This window comes from Balaenoptera ricei, chromosome 18 (genome assembly GCF_028023285.1).
Source record: "Balaenoptera ricei isolate mBalRic1 chromosome 18, mBalRic1.hap2, whole genome shotgun sequence".
NCBI classification, from domain to species: Eukaryota; Metazoa; Chordata; class Mammalia; order Artiodactyla; family Balaenopteridae; genus Balaenoptera; species Balaenoptera ricei.
In genome coordinates, this window is record NC_082656.1 from 45,863,673 (window position 1) to 45,880,170 (window position 16,498).

A 16,498-nucleotide genomic window follows, 5' to 3' on the forward strand; every position below is an offset into this window, starting at 1 on the left:
TTATGAGATGATTATAAGCTAACCTTGAGGTTAATGGAAAGTTTGCTTAAGAGTACTTTACAAAAAAAAAAAAAAAATCAAAACCTGGTAATACTCAGTAAGCCAATGTCACTAAAAACTTTCAAGGAAAAGGGGTTATTTTATAATCAATATGTTGTTTAACCTGTAATTTGGATAAAAATCAGAAAGGAGCATGAAAATATATTCAGACTGACATCTTTTGCAGGAAAAATCTGGCAGCAGCATCCAGCACCAGCTGGAGTTTATGCAGGTTCCTCTTGGGCCAGAAGCCAGGAGAGGATTGCAATAATCTAATCCTGAAATAGCAAAAGCGTGAAAGACTATTTCAAGGTCTAGTTCAAATAGACATGATTACAACCTAATGGGGGTTCCTTTAGGAGAAAGGAAGATAGAATACCTTCCCTAGGAAATTAAATATTTTAAAACAAAATAAATCTAGAGAATATAGAAAGCAATAATAATCTTTTATGATTAGTCATTTCTACCAGCAATTAAAACATTTAGTTCAATAGAAGAGGAAAACTTCAAAAATAAACTGCCATATGAAAGATAATTAATACAGAAAAGGAGCATATTGCAGCTTCAATTATTTCTGTAAATATTCTTCCACAGTCCATAGTGAATATATATCATACAATTATACTGTAGATAATCTGGCTGGCTAAATTATAGGAAACAGGAAAATATATACTGCTACTGACTATTCTTTTTGCTATATGATTGGAATCTAACTCCACTAGAAATATTTTAAAATGTATAAAAATAATAAGCAATACATTAAAGTGATGAATTAACAGTTAATAATAAAATATTTGTAATAAAATGAAGAAACATTTTAAAAAGCCAATTGTATAACAGTCTGAATAAAGAAGAAAAATAAAAGACAGAACTGTTTTGTGAATAAAAATAGTAAATTAATATTACATATATGTGATTATAAATTGCTCTGATTGAAGCAGTTATATATGTTATACACTATGGCTGCCATCAAATGTCAAGTTAAGCTCAAAGGGAATCAGTCGACCTCAAAATAATAATTTTGTATTGTTATTAGCACTATTGGTACTTAAATATAAACAGGACTTTATATTCAAAACATTTTCAAATCTTGAATTTCTGTTCAGTTGAGACTATCAAATTATTTTAACTTCTCAATTCATTCAAACCAGTTCATTTGATCTCCCTTCCCCCCTCTCATCCTCAATCTCCCTCTGTCTCTTCCTCCCTCTCTCTCTCTCCACACGCAGACACACAGAGGACATATATTATATAATCTGCTTATCATAACTGAAAACTATTTATTAATTTTGATATTTAAAATGCTAGGTTCACCTATAGCTCTATAAGTTCACATGAAGACTGAGCTGACAGATTTTTTGACCAATGGCTAGCATTCCAATCCTTAAATTACACTGCAGGCAGATGTGACCCTCTAGGTCACATTGAAGGAATAGAAATGGTCATGCCCAGATCTTTTATCGATCCTAATGGTAAAGATCTGCTGATATTCCACAGCATCCTAAATGAAGCATTTATAAATAATTACTTGATAAATTTATGGAATCTATCCATTCCTTGAGATTAAGCAGTCAAAATAAGAATTGTGGTCTTGATAAACTAAGAAGCAAGTTTGTTGTAAAATTTGCCAAAATACCCACAATAAATTATGGTATAAAATATCCAAGTGTTTAAACCATTAAATTTAAAAATATATCTATTCATCCATTCCTTCTTAATAAAGAAGAAATAGAGTCTATTCTATTCAACCATACCTAACAACAATTTATATTCACTAAACAATCAATTTGGAAACAAGGATTATGAAACTATAAAAACAGATCAAAATCTTAATAGATGCTTGAAGCTTCTATTTAGTGAAAATTTGAGTCATTTTGAAAATTTACGAAGGAACAGTTCTACATTTCCCTTTGTGAATTTTATGTAAGAGAGCTTGAAGACCAAAATATGGAATACTATTAAGGCCATACTGAGTTTGGCACTAAAATACAAAGAAAAAAGTGCATGTAAAATAGCTCTTTCTAAAGAAGGTAGAGAAACAGAAGAGGAGGAAAAAAAAAAAAAGAAAGGAGGAGCTGAGTTCAAGCACATAAGCTTAGGAAAATCGAAGAGAAGTTTACAGAGTAAAGTGGTTAAAATGTTCCCCCTGGATTGTTGTAATGAAGTCATGAAAGTAAACTGTTTCTGGAGGGAAAAGCAGGTCTTTGATCTATACCTTACCTCAAAGCCTGAGGGATGTAGGTGGATTATATTTTGAAAGCAAGGTCAGAAGGCTGTAAGAAACAACCAAAAAATCTATAAGGAAATATTTGGTGTTGGCAAAGGAAAGAGGTCTTGTCTTATTTATTCATATTATCAAAGGAGTCAAGATTCCCTGACTCTCAGGACAGTCTCTGATACAGACAAACCAGGGTCCTGTCGTCTTATCTTTTATCGTTGATTTTTGAACCTAGATAAAGACCTTCAGATTTATCATCAGAAAATCATTTTAAAAGAGTACAACCTTCCAGTTTGGGGAGTCTTGCTTTTGAAAAATCAAAAAGTAACAGAAGCACAATAAATTATTACCAATGATATAGCTTCCCTCAGCACCTAAGCTGCAGAACTGTCGATTGGTAGGAGTTCTATTGGGAACTATAAACCTCAACCTGCCATTAGTCCTCATGTCTACCCTTCAAGTCAGAGGAGAATATTTTTTTCTTTTTCTACCTTCCAAATAACATGTAAGTATGTAGTTTGGACAAAATTCAAACCAGATTTTTGCTGATAACATTGTCTGGAAACATGATTCTTGTTTGCCAGTATGTTTCATAATAGAAAAAATTCAAGAGGACATAGATGATCATTCTATCAAAATACAGTATCCAGAAATATTTAGCCATTAGTTAACAATCAGAAAACTAAAGTCAAAAAAAAAAAATTGAAAATGAAATGTAGATGCTGGATGTGAGGAGCAGAGAAAGATCCAGAACTTTTTTGTTTTTTGGTCTAGCAGTACATATTGGCTGAAATCTGGAGTGGAAGAGAATAGGGAGGTGAAGATCAACAAAAATAGATTTACAAGTGCTACCAAAGTTATTGAGGGAATACTTAAGAACCTTTCAACTACTTACATATTTTCCTAGGACTGACCTTTACACTTTTCTCAGTGAATCAACCATGGAAGAGTGTAAGCACGTCCATTTGTAACTAGAGTGTGTAATCTGATATCTCTGAAGAATAGTGGCCAGGTATATTTACTGAGGTTGAAAATAGCATATAATGAAAAATAGTAAATAATAAAAAATAATAATTAATTGTCATATGACTGTTATATGATTTATTAAGAATTAAATAGAAACACTGCTATTGAGAGCTGGAATTATCTTTAAAGATCAACTTTTCTAATCATCTTATTTTAAGTATAAAGACACTGAGGCTCAGAAAGTTTAAGTGTCTTGATACCACACATCTAGTAAATAGATCTATGCATAATAACTTTGTCTTCTTATTCCTAATATTGTGCTTTCTTTGTGATACCATCTTTAGGTTATGTAGGAGACAACTCTTGTTTTTACCCATTCAGCCTCCATTTTGCTACTTCTAGTATTATTCCTGTCTTGGTTAGGGAACAATCATACCATTGTTGAATCATTGTTGAACCATTAAACAAGTTGCCAGATAATCCTTCTTTCTACATTACAAATTACATGTTTCCAAGTTACATGCTCCTGACAAAGCCAGGCTAAATAAATGCTCTATGCCTTAAATTTAATCAGTAGTAAAGTATATAGGACTGAAAAAAATTAGCAGTCCATTTCTACAGTGGTGTCTTAAAGAAACCATGCATTAAATTCTCCTACATAGCTCATTTCCTGTTTAAGAATAGATATTTTTTCTTTAAATTCTGTGATATGATTCACATAACTTCTAAACATTCCTTCCTGCATCCAGTAGGCAGTATAATTATTGTTATTTGCAATCAATCCTAATCATACAGAAATTGTTACCAGAGAATGAACACTCAGAACAGATGGTCAGGGAAATGTACATGATTTCGTAATGTGGGGTAGAGTAAAAGACAGTGAGATTCACTAAATATTAGTTCTGAGTTTACTTGAATCTTTCATAAATCTGGATATCACTATTATCCTTGAAACAGAGTCATGTATTATAGGAATCAGATGACAAAGTTTGATTTTGTAGTGAGATCCTTTATCAAAACTTTGCCATTTCCTCCATTCTTGAGTACATAATAGAAAAAGATATACTCAGCTTCTAGAAAAATTCTAGCATAAAATTAGAGTAATTTTGGTTTTGAGGGCTAAATAGAAGACATTGAATCTCTTACTACCTACCATGTACATTCCTGCATAACTACTTGAAACATTCAGTAGTAAAGATTTTAAAAACTAGGTAAGGCAATGACTCCAACTATAATTGCTGTTCCAGATATGGGCTTTCCATAAATTGATAAGGCCTCTGGTTCTTGGTATATGGTTATCAGCTTGATAGATGCTTTTATCTGCAAGGGAAATATATATACATATATGTATATATATACACACTATATTAATATAATGTGTATATGTATAATGCATACACACTATATTAGTAGAGATTGATTAAAGCTGCTGAGCCAGTTATATAGAAATAAGGGGTTTATTATAGATATTAAACCATATGCAATTGAGGGAGCTGGTGGAGAAGTCTAAAAGGCTGTTGCCTCTGCATACCGTGTTAGACTTTAAGCCACCATAATTAAGTGAGGCTGGTAGTCATGGTGTGTAATGGCAGAAAGCATGGAAAACTGTAACACAAAAGGAAAAACTGAAACTTATAAGAATATGGAACCGTCAAGGACAAAATGGGATGATGAATGAAAAAGTGGAACTCATGTTTGCCTGGTGGGATTATGGAGCTGGCTCATTAGCCCATGAGAGGCTAAATGGTAAATATTAAGAATTTGTTGAGACAGTTAACATAATATTGGTAGGTTGAAATAGGCCATGGTGAGAAAATTTTCACCATTAAATTGGCAAATTCTTCTAATTAGAGATTTTATTTTCTGGAAATCCAACTTCTAAACTTTACCACTACAACACTGCATCTACCTCCAACCACCTCCAACCCCAATGACGTCACTGACTGATGTCACACCCTCCACCACCGCGGAGCAGCATGACTGCTTAGCCCAGGACTCCGAAAAGCGGAAGGAGAAAGTCTATGGGAGCTGGAGCTGCAAGCTGGGTGATCCCACTCTCAAGGAGATGAGGCAACAACAACATGTAATCTGATGTAAGCTGAACAACTTGCCCTGAACCTCAGAGCATAAAAGCAGCTACAGCTTCACTTCTCCCTCCAAATGTTACTCAATTTTTCCACATTGTAAACCCTATTTCAGAAATATTCAGGGAAAAGGATTCTAGAAAATGTAGTTCCAACTAAGCTAAGTTGACAAAGCACAAAACCACTACACAGCCAGACACCATGCATTTGCACTTGTCTGGGACAGGTATAGTTGTTTCCCATTTTGTTTCAGAGACATGTTAGCTCTCTGAATATGTACCATTCTGCAGAATTGCTAATGATCTACCATGCTGTTGATACTGTGTTGATAAAATCTGAAAAATGTGTGGTATTTAGATTTCCAATTAGGGGTCTCAAAATAAGCCCTCTTGGTGTCCTGGATAACACGTACAAATAACACTGTGGCAGGTAAATTTCATTCCCAATTCTTCATTTCTCCTTAGTACTACAATAAGCCACACGCTCGCAATGGTTTCACTGTGAGAGGAACACACCTCCATTTTCCCAAACCATAATTTTGGCGAGGCCATGTAACTTGCTTTAGCCAATGAAATGAACGCATCAGCATGAGATATGTATGGATGTTTGGATTTAGTACTTTTGTGCTTCTGCTATTGCAAAGTGAAAGAAATACTCCAGACAGCCACTATCCATGATGTCTGGAGCAGAGGCCAGCTGAGCCTAGCAGAGGCCAGCTGAGTTCATGGAAATTTCAGCTAACCTGCAGACTTGTGACTTGAAGGAGAACCATTTTAGCTAAACTGGAGAGCTATGGAAAAGAAGATAAAAGAGGATAAATGCTTATTATTGAATATCAGTGAATTTTCTGGTAGTTAATAAGCATTATGGTGGCAAGAGATAACTAACACAGCTACTTTATAAGGAGACTTTCTTTTGCTGCAGAAAACATGTTTTAAATTAACTGAAAACAATGTGTGGCTTAAATAGATATTTTATAAAACTTGATTATAATATGTCGGTTTGAATCTAGACAAAAACATTTCTATTTAAAATGTTAAGAGTGAGACTGGCTTTTAGCTTTGTATAAATTCGATGGTTTACTTGCTGAGTCAGTCCCAAAACTCAAATTCAGGACTACTACCAATGGACTTCATAAATATAAATAATCAAATAGCCATCTTTCCAGGACAGTGTGAAAGAACGGAACATGCATGCTATTGATGGCAAAGATATAGCATCTGCAAACAGCCATTGTCAGATGTGTTCTTCCTGCCCCAACTGTATGAGAAAGGACACAACGTGGTACCTGACAACACATCATTGAGGCCTCTCTCAATATTCAACAGGCACCTTCTGCCTTGAGTGACAAGAATCACCTCTCTCATTACTTTTTAGTATCACCCTTATCTTTTGACCTGAAATCAGTGGAAATTGCCTGATAAATAATTTTTCTCAAATCTCTTAAGGATCTATATTACTTTCTTAGGGTTGCTGTAACCCTAACCACAAACTAAGTGGCTTGAAACAATAGGAATTTATTCTTACATAATTCTAGGGACTAAAGGTCTGAAATGAAGATTTTGCCAGGGCCATGATCTCTCTGAAGGCTCTAGGAAAGAATAATTCCTTTCCTCTTCCAGATTCTAGTGGCTTCCAGCAATCCTTGTCATTCTCTAGTCTGTGACTGCCTTCTAATCTCTGCCTCTGTCTTTGTATTGTTCTCTCCTCTTTATAGGACACTAATCACTCGATTTAAGGTCTACCCTAATCCAGTATGATCTCATTTTAAATAATTACATCTGAAAAGATCCTATTTCCAAATAAGGTTGAATTCTGAGTTTAAAGGTGGACATGAATTTTTGACCACTATTCAACAGACTATAGTTTGCCCTTGGGTCCCCTAAAATCCATACCCATCTGACATGCAAAATATTTACACTCATCTTGTCTCAACATCCCCCAAAGTCTTAACCTATTCCAGCATTAACTGTAAATCCAAACTTTAATCTAAATATCATCAACTGAAAATATTCCAAATCTTGTCATCTATATCATATATGGATGAAACTCTGGACATCATTTATTCTGGAACAAAATATTTCTCCATCTGTGGACCTGTAAAATTAGAAAGCAAGTTATTTGCATTCAAAATGTAATGGTGGAACAGGCAGAGTGTAGGCATTCCCCATTCAGAAAGGAAGAAAATGGAAGAAAAAAATGGGATTACTGTTCCAAAGCAAGTTTACAGTCAAGCAAATCAAATTCCATTAGATTTTAAGGCTTTGGAATAATGTTTTCTGGTTTTATGCTCTGTCCTCTGGGACCTTGGCTGCAGTGGTGGCTCCACTCTGCAGACCAAACCACAGAAAACTTAATGTCTTAAATAATAATTTATTATTATCACTAAGGATTCTGAGGTAAACTTGGCACAGCTTGTGGTACTTGCTTGGATTTTTCATACTGTTACAAACAATCTGGGGCTAGAGTCCCCTTAATGTTGGGCAAGCCAGATGGTTTGTTGAAAAGACTGATAATTAATATTTACCATAGGATAGGACTGTTTACTAACTTATGACATAGCCTCTCTGTGTGTCCAGGCTCTCAAAACATGGCATCTGTCTTCCAAGAACAAGAGTTCTAAGAACAAGAGTTTCAAAATGTAGAAATCTATAGCTACTGGGCAAATCAAGGGCTACTTCCAGAACTACTATCATGCGACTTCTACCATGTTTGATTGGTCATAACAGTCACAATCATGTTCAGTGTCAAGAGGTCTGAGAAACAAAAGCCATATCTTGATGGAGGAGTTTCAAAATCACATTGCAGAAGAGCATATGAGATGGGAACTACTGTTTCGACATCTTTTTAGAGATACTAGTTTATTAAATATATATATATGTTTTGCATGTTATCTTGTTATACTATGTAATATGGGTATATTAGTAAGGATTTTCCAGAGAAACAGAATCAATAGTGTATATATATATATATATATATGTATATATACTCACACACACAGAGAGAGAGAGAGAGAGAGAGAGAGAGAGGAATTGGCTCATGTGATAATGGAGCAAGTTGAGAAGTCCCAAGATCTGTCATCTACAAGCCAGAGATTCAGAAAAGCTGATGGCATAATTCCCATCCCAGTCCAAAGGCCTGAGAATCAGTGGAGCTTATGCTGTAAGTCCTGTTCCAAGGGCAGGAGAAGATGGATGTCCCAGCTCAGCAGAAAGGCAGGAAGCAAAAGGGACAAATTCCTCCTTCCTCTCCCCTTTTTGTTCTATTCAGGCCTCAATGGATTGGATGATGCCCACGCACACTAGGGAGGATAATGTGCTTTACTGAGTCCACCAATTCATATGCTAATCTTATCTGGAAACACCCTCACATACATACCCAGAAATAATGTTTAATCTGGACACTACTTGGCCCAGTCAAGTTAACACATAAAATTAACCATCACAGTGGGTCACATTTTTCTCCAGCATCCAATGAAAAATTTTATTTCTTCCAATCTCCTGAAGGCCTTCAGATCTCTGTCCTCTGCACAATCCTAATACTAATGTCACATAATTATTTTTTAATAACAGTATCTCATTCCAGGAAGTAATTTCTGTTCCAATTATCTATTCTTGCATGCCAAGCTACCTCAAAACTTCATAGGTTAAAACAATCATTTATTATTAACCTTTGTATTTCTGTAGATTGGCTCAACCTAGCTAAGTGGCCTTTCTTAGCTCTCTCATCCATTAGTCAGGTGACAGGTAGGACTGGAGTTGCCAAGTAGGGTCACTGACATGGCCTTTGATGCTGTTTGTCAATTGGGAATCTCAGCTGGAGCTTTCAACCAGAGTACCTATCCTCTTAATGTGGTTTGCGCTACAAACAGGATGGCATCTTTGTTCCAACTGGGAGCATCTCAAAAATCAGCATCCCAAAATATGTGAAGCTGCAAACTTGATTGAGGACTACCCCCAGAACTGGCAAGGTGACATTTTTCCTAATCTATGTGTTAAAGCAGTCTCAGGCCCTGCTGATATTCAAGGGGTTGGAGAAATAAATGCAAATTCTTGATGAAAGTGACAAAGCCACTTTGCAGAATAGCATATGGGAATGAACATATGGTTGTGGACATCTCTGGAAAATATGACTATGGAAGGGGTTTCTCTTGTAAGAGAGACTAAAAGGTAACTGCTCTGGTCTGATGTTTTGCCTCTTCAAAATTCATACATTGAAATCCAGTCCACCAAAAGTCATGGTACTGGGACATGGGACTTTTAGGAGGTGCTTAAGTCATGAGGCTGGAACTCTCATGAATGGGATTAGTGTCTTGTAGAAAGGCTCCACAGAACTCCCCAGCCCCTCTGACCATGTGAGGATACAATGAGAAGTCTGTGATGCAGAAGAGAACCCTCACTCAACCCTGCTGGCATCCTGACCTCTCTCTTCCAGCCTCCAGAACTGTGAGAAATATGTTTCTGATGTTTATAACTACCTAGTCTCAGGTGTTTTCCCATAGTAGCCTGAATGGACTAAAACAGAAACCATCTAAATACATTTTCATTTCACTTTAGGCACAGAGCTCGAAGACATTTGTAGTTTCTTTAACTTTTAGGAATGGCCATATCACTGACATCTTAGAATGAACTTAGAAATATGTGTACCACCTCCATACCTGAACCATGATTCTCCCCACTGTGTTATTTCTGACTATTTTTCTGTTCTTAGTTGGCTAGGACAGTGATACCTAAGGGCAATCTGGGAAACAACATGTTGAAGATGGCAGAATCTCTGTAACCCTGTGTCCCAAAGTGACTGTGTGGATTAGACAGAGCCATCGCTGACACAAGTCACTTACCTTGATTCTTCTATGTGTAATGTGTAATGAGTGTAGAATTCTAATATGACAACTCCCACCCCATGACCATCACCCTAATTCCCTCCTGTTGAATGTGGACAGAATCTATAAATATGATGAGATATTTCTTCCATGCTTTTATTACTGTTATATTCTATAGCAAATGAGATTTTGCAGATATAATTTTCAAAATCATTTGACTTTCATATTGGGAAATTATTTTAGGTAAGCTGGACCTAAGGGGCTCTTTATGGTGAAAAATATTCAAAGACAGAAATGTGAAGCATAAGAGGGATTTGATGTGATGGAGATTCTACATTGTTGGCTGTGGCAAGGAATGTAGATGACATTTAGGGCCTAAGAGTGACTTCTGGATGACAATCAGCCAAGAAATGAGGATTCCAGTCTACAGTCACAAGGAACTGAATTTGTCCAACAACCTGAATGACCTTGGATGTGTACCCCAAGCTCCAGATGACCACACAGACTGCCAAAACCTTGATTTCAGCCTGGCACGGCCCTAAGCAAAAATCCCAGCCACATAGAACCTCAACTTCTGATGTACAGAATAATGGGGGTGTGTTGTTTTTAAATTTGCTATATTTTCCCTTTATTGTACAGGTAAACCAAGTGTAATTTTAAAAATTTAATAAACTTTTTATATTTTAGAAAAGTTTTAGGTTGACAAAAACATTGTGTAGAATGTACAGAAAGTTCTTTCTCTGTGCACAGTTTCTCCTATTAACATATTGTATTATTGTGGTACATTTGTTATAACTGATGAACCAATATTGATACACTATTATTAACCAAAGCCCATAGCTTAATTAGGATTTACTCTTTGTGTTGTGTAGTTCTATAGGTTTTGACAAGTGCATAAAGTCATGTAACAGCCATTACAGTACTGTAGTATACAGAATAATTTCACCGATCTAAAAATTCTTTGTTCTACCACCTTTCTCTCCTAAACCCCTAGCAACCAGTGATCACTTTACTGTCTCTATAGCTTGTCTTTTCAGAACGTCATTTAGTTGGAATCATACAGCATATAGCCTTTTCAATCAACAATATGAATTTGTTTCATCTATGTCTTTTGTGATTTGATAATTTCTTTTTATCACTGAATAATATTCCATTTTATGTATTTACCAAAGTTTATCTATTCAACTATTGAAGAATATCTTGGTTGCCTCCAATTTTTTTTTTTTTTTTTAATTTTATTTTTTGCCTCCAATTTTTGAGTAAAGTTGTCATAAACATTTACGTGCAGGTTTCTTGTGTAGACATAAGTTTGCAACTCATTTGGACAGATATGTAAGAATATGATTGTTGGATCAGATTCTAAGACTATGTTTAACTATGTGAGAAACTGTCAAATGGTGCTCTGAAGTGGCTGTACAATTTTGCATTCCCACCAACAATGAATGAGTGTTCTTATTGCTCCACATCTTGACCACCATTGGGTGCTGTCTGTGTGGTACAGTTTAGCCAGATATGTAGTACTATCTTGTTTTCATTTGCAATTCCCTAATGACTTATGATGTTGAGCATCTATTCATTTGCTTATTTGATGGCTGTATATCTTCTTTGGTGAGATGTCTGTACAGATCTTTAGTCTTTTGGGTTTTTTTTTTTTTTTTTGGTCTTTTTTTATTATTGAGTTTAAAGAATGTTTTGTATATTTGGATATAAGTCCTTTATGAGATGTATGTTTTGCATATATTTTTCTTCCAGGCTATGACTTCTCTTTTCATCATCTTAACACTAACTTTCACAGAGCAAGACTGTTTAATTTTAATGAAGTTCAACTTATATTTTTTTTCATGGATTGTGCCTTTGGCGTAGTATCTAAAAATTTATCACCAAATTTGAGGTCACCTACATTTTTTCCATTTTTATCTTCCAGATATTTTTATAATTTTGTATTTTACCTTTAAATCTATATTCCATTTTGTGTTAATTTTTATGAATGTTGTAAGGCCTAGAGAGTTGTATGTAGATTTATTTTCTTGTATGTAGATGTCCATTTTGTTCTAGAAGCATTAATTGAAAAAAAAATCTTTTCTGCATTGAATTATTTGCCTTTACTTTTTTGTCAAAGATGAGTTGACTATGTTTGTCTGTGTCTACTCCTGGGTTCTCTATTCTATTCTATTCATGGTTTTGACTATTCTTTCCCTAATACCATAATTTCTTATTTGCTGTACACTTATAGAAGTACTTGAAGTCAGGTAGTGTCAGTCTTCTGACTTTGTTTTTCTTCTCTGGGTATTGTTTTAAGCATTCAAATTTGTGGTAATTTCTTACTAATCACTGGAACAGCTACATAAGGTTAGAAATGAGTAAACATTGTTATCTTTACAACACAGTTTGTGTGTGTATGTGTTATTTCAATACAATCTATCCTAAATACACCACTTATTATTATCCAGAAAAGTTTGGTAATTTTGGAATCTTTTTGTTCCATGAATGTCTTGTAGAAATCTCTGCTTGAAACTTTCTAGCTTTAAGTGTTATTTATGGAAAGGTTGATTACTGATTTGAATTTTCTAAACTTTATAGGAGTATTCATTCTTATGTATTTATGAGTCAGTAATGAAAATTTTAGTTTTCTAGGTATTTTTCCATTTAATTCAAATATTTGGGCATAAAATTTTGTTTAATGTTCCTAATTGATTTTTTGTGTCTTCACCATCTGTTGTGATATCCCTCTCTTGTTGCTAATATTGTTAATTTGTACATTCACTGTCAGTTTCATGCTCATGAAAAAAAAAATAATATTACTACATCTTAACAAAGACTTTTTTGAGCAAGATGCTGGCTTAATTAAATTTGGTCTTTCTATATTTTTCAATATTTGATCAATTTTTGTAAATGTTTTATGTATGCATAAAAGGAATGACTATTTTATTATAATTGAGTACATTTTTCCATATATGTATATTAGGTCAATTTTTAATTTGTGTTGTGCAATTCTGTTATATTCTAATTATTTTTGTCTTCTATAAATTACCAGAAAAGATGAATTAAAATCCCAATATGATTGGGGATTTGTCTCTTACTCTTTACAGTTTTCTCTCTCCTTCTCCTTGTTCACCTCCCTCTCTCTCTTTCTCATTCTCTCTCTCTCTATATATATATATTTATATAATATATTATATATATATATAATAGAAAATAGAAATAGTCATAGAAAATAGTTTTGCTTCTTGTAAGTTTTCTAAGGCATCAGTTGTTTCCTTTCAGCATTATTAAAAGTATCATGCCTCTATCTACTGACTTGCATTGTGATCTTCTACTTAACTCCATGTCCTTTGACTTCTTTTCCATCTTTTCCATCTATTTATCTTTCTTGTTACTACATCCTGGATAATTTTTTTGAGCTGTTTTCCAGTTCACTAATTTGTTGCTAACCTATGTCAACTGGGTTGTTAAACCTGTCCTGTGAGTGTTTAATTTTGATTATTATTATTTTTTCCAGCTTTAGAACACCTGAAGATTTATTTTTCATTCTTTAGCCTTCAAATTACATTGATTATTATTTTTTAAACCTTTATTCCTTAATTTTCTAAATGTCACTGGACTCAGTCCATATTTTTAACTTGATTTTATTTTTTCAAACACAGTAATATTTTTAATGTTTGTGTCCAATAATTCAAGTCTCCTCATACACTTGTGTTAATCTATTAGTGCAATACACTATGCAACTCTTTCTGCTCTCTCTTCCCTCTAATACTTCTCTCTCACTATGTTTCATTTTCTTCTGTGTTAGGATATTTTTTACTATCTTTCACATGTTTTTTTTTTTCTTTTGACCACCATCCTTCAATTTCCCCTCTCCCGCCCTCTGTCTCTGGTAACCATAAGTCTGATCTCTTTTTCTATGCGTCCCTTGTTTTTTGTTTGTTTGTTTGTCTCTTTGTTTTTTTAAATTTCACTTAAAAGTGAGATCACACAGTATTTGTCTTTCTCTGTCTGAGTTATTTCACTTAGCATAATACCTTCAAGATCCATCCATGTTGTTGCAAATGGTAGGATTTCCTCATTTTTTTATGGCTGAATAATATTCTAATGTGTGTGCATATATACACACACAAATATATATCACATATTCTTTACACATTCACCTATCAATGAACACTTAAGTTGTTTCCATGTCTTGGCTATTGTAAATAATGCTGCTATGAACAGCAGGGTGTCAATACGTTTTTGAATAATGTTTTTGCTTCTTTTGGATATATTGCCAGAAGTAGAATTGCTGGATCATAAGGTAATTATATTTTAAATTTTTTGAGGACTGTTCATACTGTTTTCCATAGTGGCTGCACCAATTTACAATCCTACCAACAAGGGTTTCCTTTTCTCCACATCCATGCCAGCATTAGTTATCTCTTGTCTTTTTAATGATGACCATTCTAACAAGCATGAGATGATACTTCACTGCAGTCTTAATTTGCATTTCCCTTATGACTAGTGATGTTGAGCATCTTTTCATGTACCATTTGGCCTTTTTTATATCTTCTTTTTAGAAATATCTCATTAGCCTTTTTCACTCATTTTAAAACTGGGTTATTTTGTTTTTGTTTTTCTGTTTTGTTTTTAATTTTTTTGCTATTCAGTTGTATGAATTCTTCGTATCTTCTAGATATTAACCTCTTGTCAGATATATGACTTGTAAATAATTTTCCCATTCTGTAAGTTGTCTTTTCACTTTGTTGATGGTTACTTTTACTGTGCAGAAGCTTCTTAGTTTGATGTTATATATATTATAATTTTTGAAGTATTATTTATGAGATATCTTTGAAGGCTGGGATAAAGATATTAACTTCAAGAGAGTATTTGGGTATGCTTCTTGTAGACTCATATCAATACATATTTAGTTTATAATTTATAGCTTGAAGTTTATAGGACCCTGGGGATGAAAGCTTGGGCTGTAAATCAGTGTGCATGCCAAAGGTATTTGCTGCTTCTCAGAAACAGTTTTTCTTCTTCCTGCCCTATTTGTCAACAAAGAATCTAAGTGTCAAAGTATTTACTACTGCTTCAATTGTCTCAAGAGAATGTATCTCTTGAGATATTCAAACTTAATACCAGGAAGATCTCCTTTAGGCTGCTCAATTTGGTAGTATCTGGACTATGATTTCTGAAGTCCTTATTCTACTAGGTCATCAAAATTATAGTAAATTTCTTTAATATTGACAAATGCTGTCAGGAAAGATGTGGTATTTTGTCTTTCCTTCCTCTCTGTAATCTAGCTTTCTCTTAATTTTAACCTTTATGTTTATAAAACTCCTATGTTTTAAGAAGACTTTTAAATTGTTCATCCACATTTTTAGTTGTTTTCAGTAGGAGACAGGACTAAATATTCCAGTACACTGTATTCCTGAAATAAAATAATGTGTACCTTAAATAAAAATCTTGTCACATTTACCTGGAGCAAGAGCTGAAGAGAGGTCAATATGTAAACTAATTCGTGGGTGGTGGCTAATTAACCAGCCAGATGTTAAGTAACCTGTCTGTAGCAAAAATAGATGGTTAATGTCAATGATGTTTTGGAAGGAAGAGAAAAAATAGACCTCTTTAATTACACAGAAATTAAGACTATTCATTGACTGTGTATGTTTATCAAGAGATTCAAATTACAGAATATGTTCTTAAAAATCTGCTAGAGAAGGTGACCATTCTTAGATTAATGAGCTTGTGAGCAGAATGAGAATTGTGATAAAATTTTTGACTACAAATGGGCTCAACAATATGGGCTGACAGAGACCTTCAAGATGGTGAAAGAATAAGATGTGGAGATCACCTTCCTCCCCACAAATACATGAGAAATACATCTATATGTGGAACAACTCCTACAGAACACATACTGAACCCTGGCAGAAGACCTCAGACTTCCCAAAAGGCAAGAAACTCCCCACGTACCTGGGTAGGGCAAAAGAAAAAAGAAAAAAACAGAGACAAAAGAATAGGGATGGGACCTGCACCACTGGGAAGGAGCCATGAAGGAGGAAAAGTTTCCATATGCTAGGAAGCCCCTTTACTGGCGGAGATGGGGGGTGGCAGGGGTGGAAGCTACAGAGCCATGGAAGAGAGCACAGCAACAAGGGTGCAGAGGGCAAAGCGGAGAGATTCCCACACAGAAGATCTGTGCCAACCAGCACTCACCAGCTCAAGAGGCTTGTCTGCTCATCCACCAGCCAGGACGGGTGGGGGCTGAGACCTGAGGCTCTGGCTTCTTCGGAGATCAGATCCCAGGGAGAGGATGGGGCTGGCTGCATGAACAAAGCCTGAAGGGGGCTAGTGTGCCACAGCTACCTGATAGGGAGTCCGGAAAAACTCTGGACCTGC

At 34.8% G+C, this 16,498-nt stretch overlaps 1 pseudogene; it reads left to right on the plus strand.

The window, feature by feature from the left end:
• Positions 1-5,153: 5,153 nt before the first annotated feature.
• Positions 5,154-16,498, plus strand: part of LOC132352428 (uncharacterized) — a 31,737-nt pseudogene continuing 20,392 nt past the window's right edge.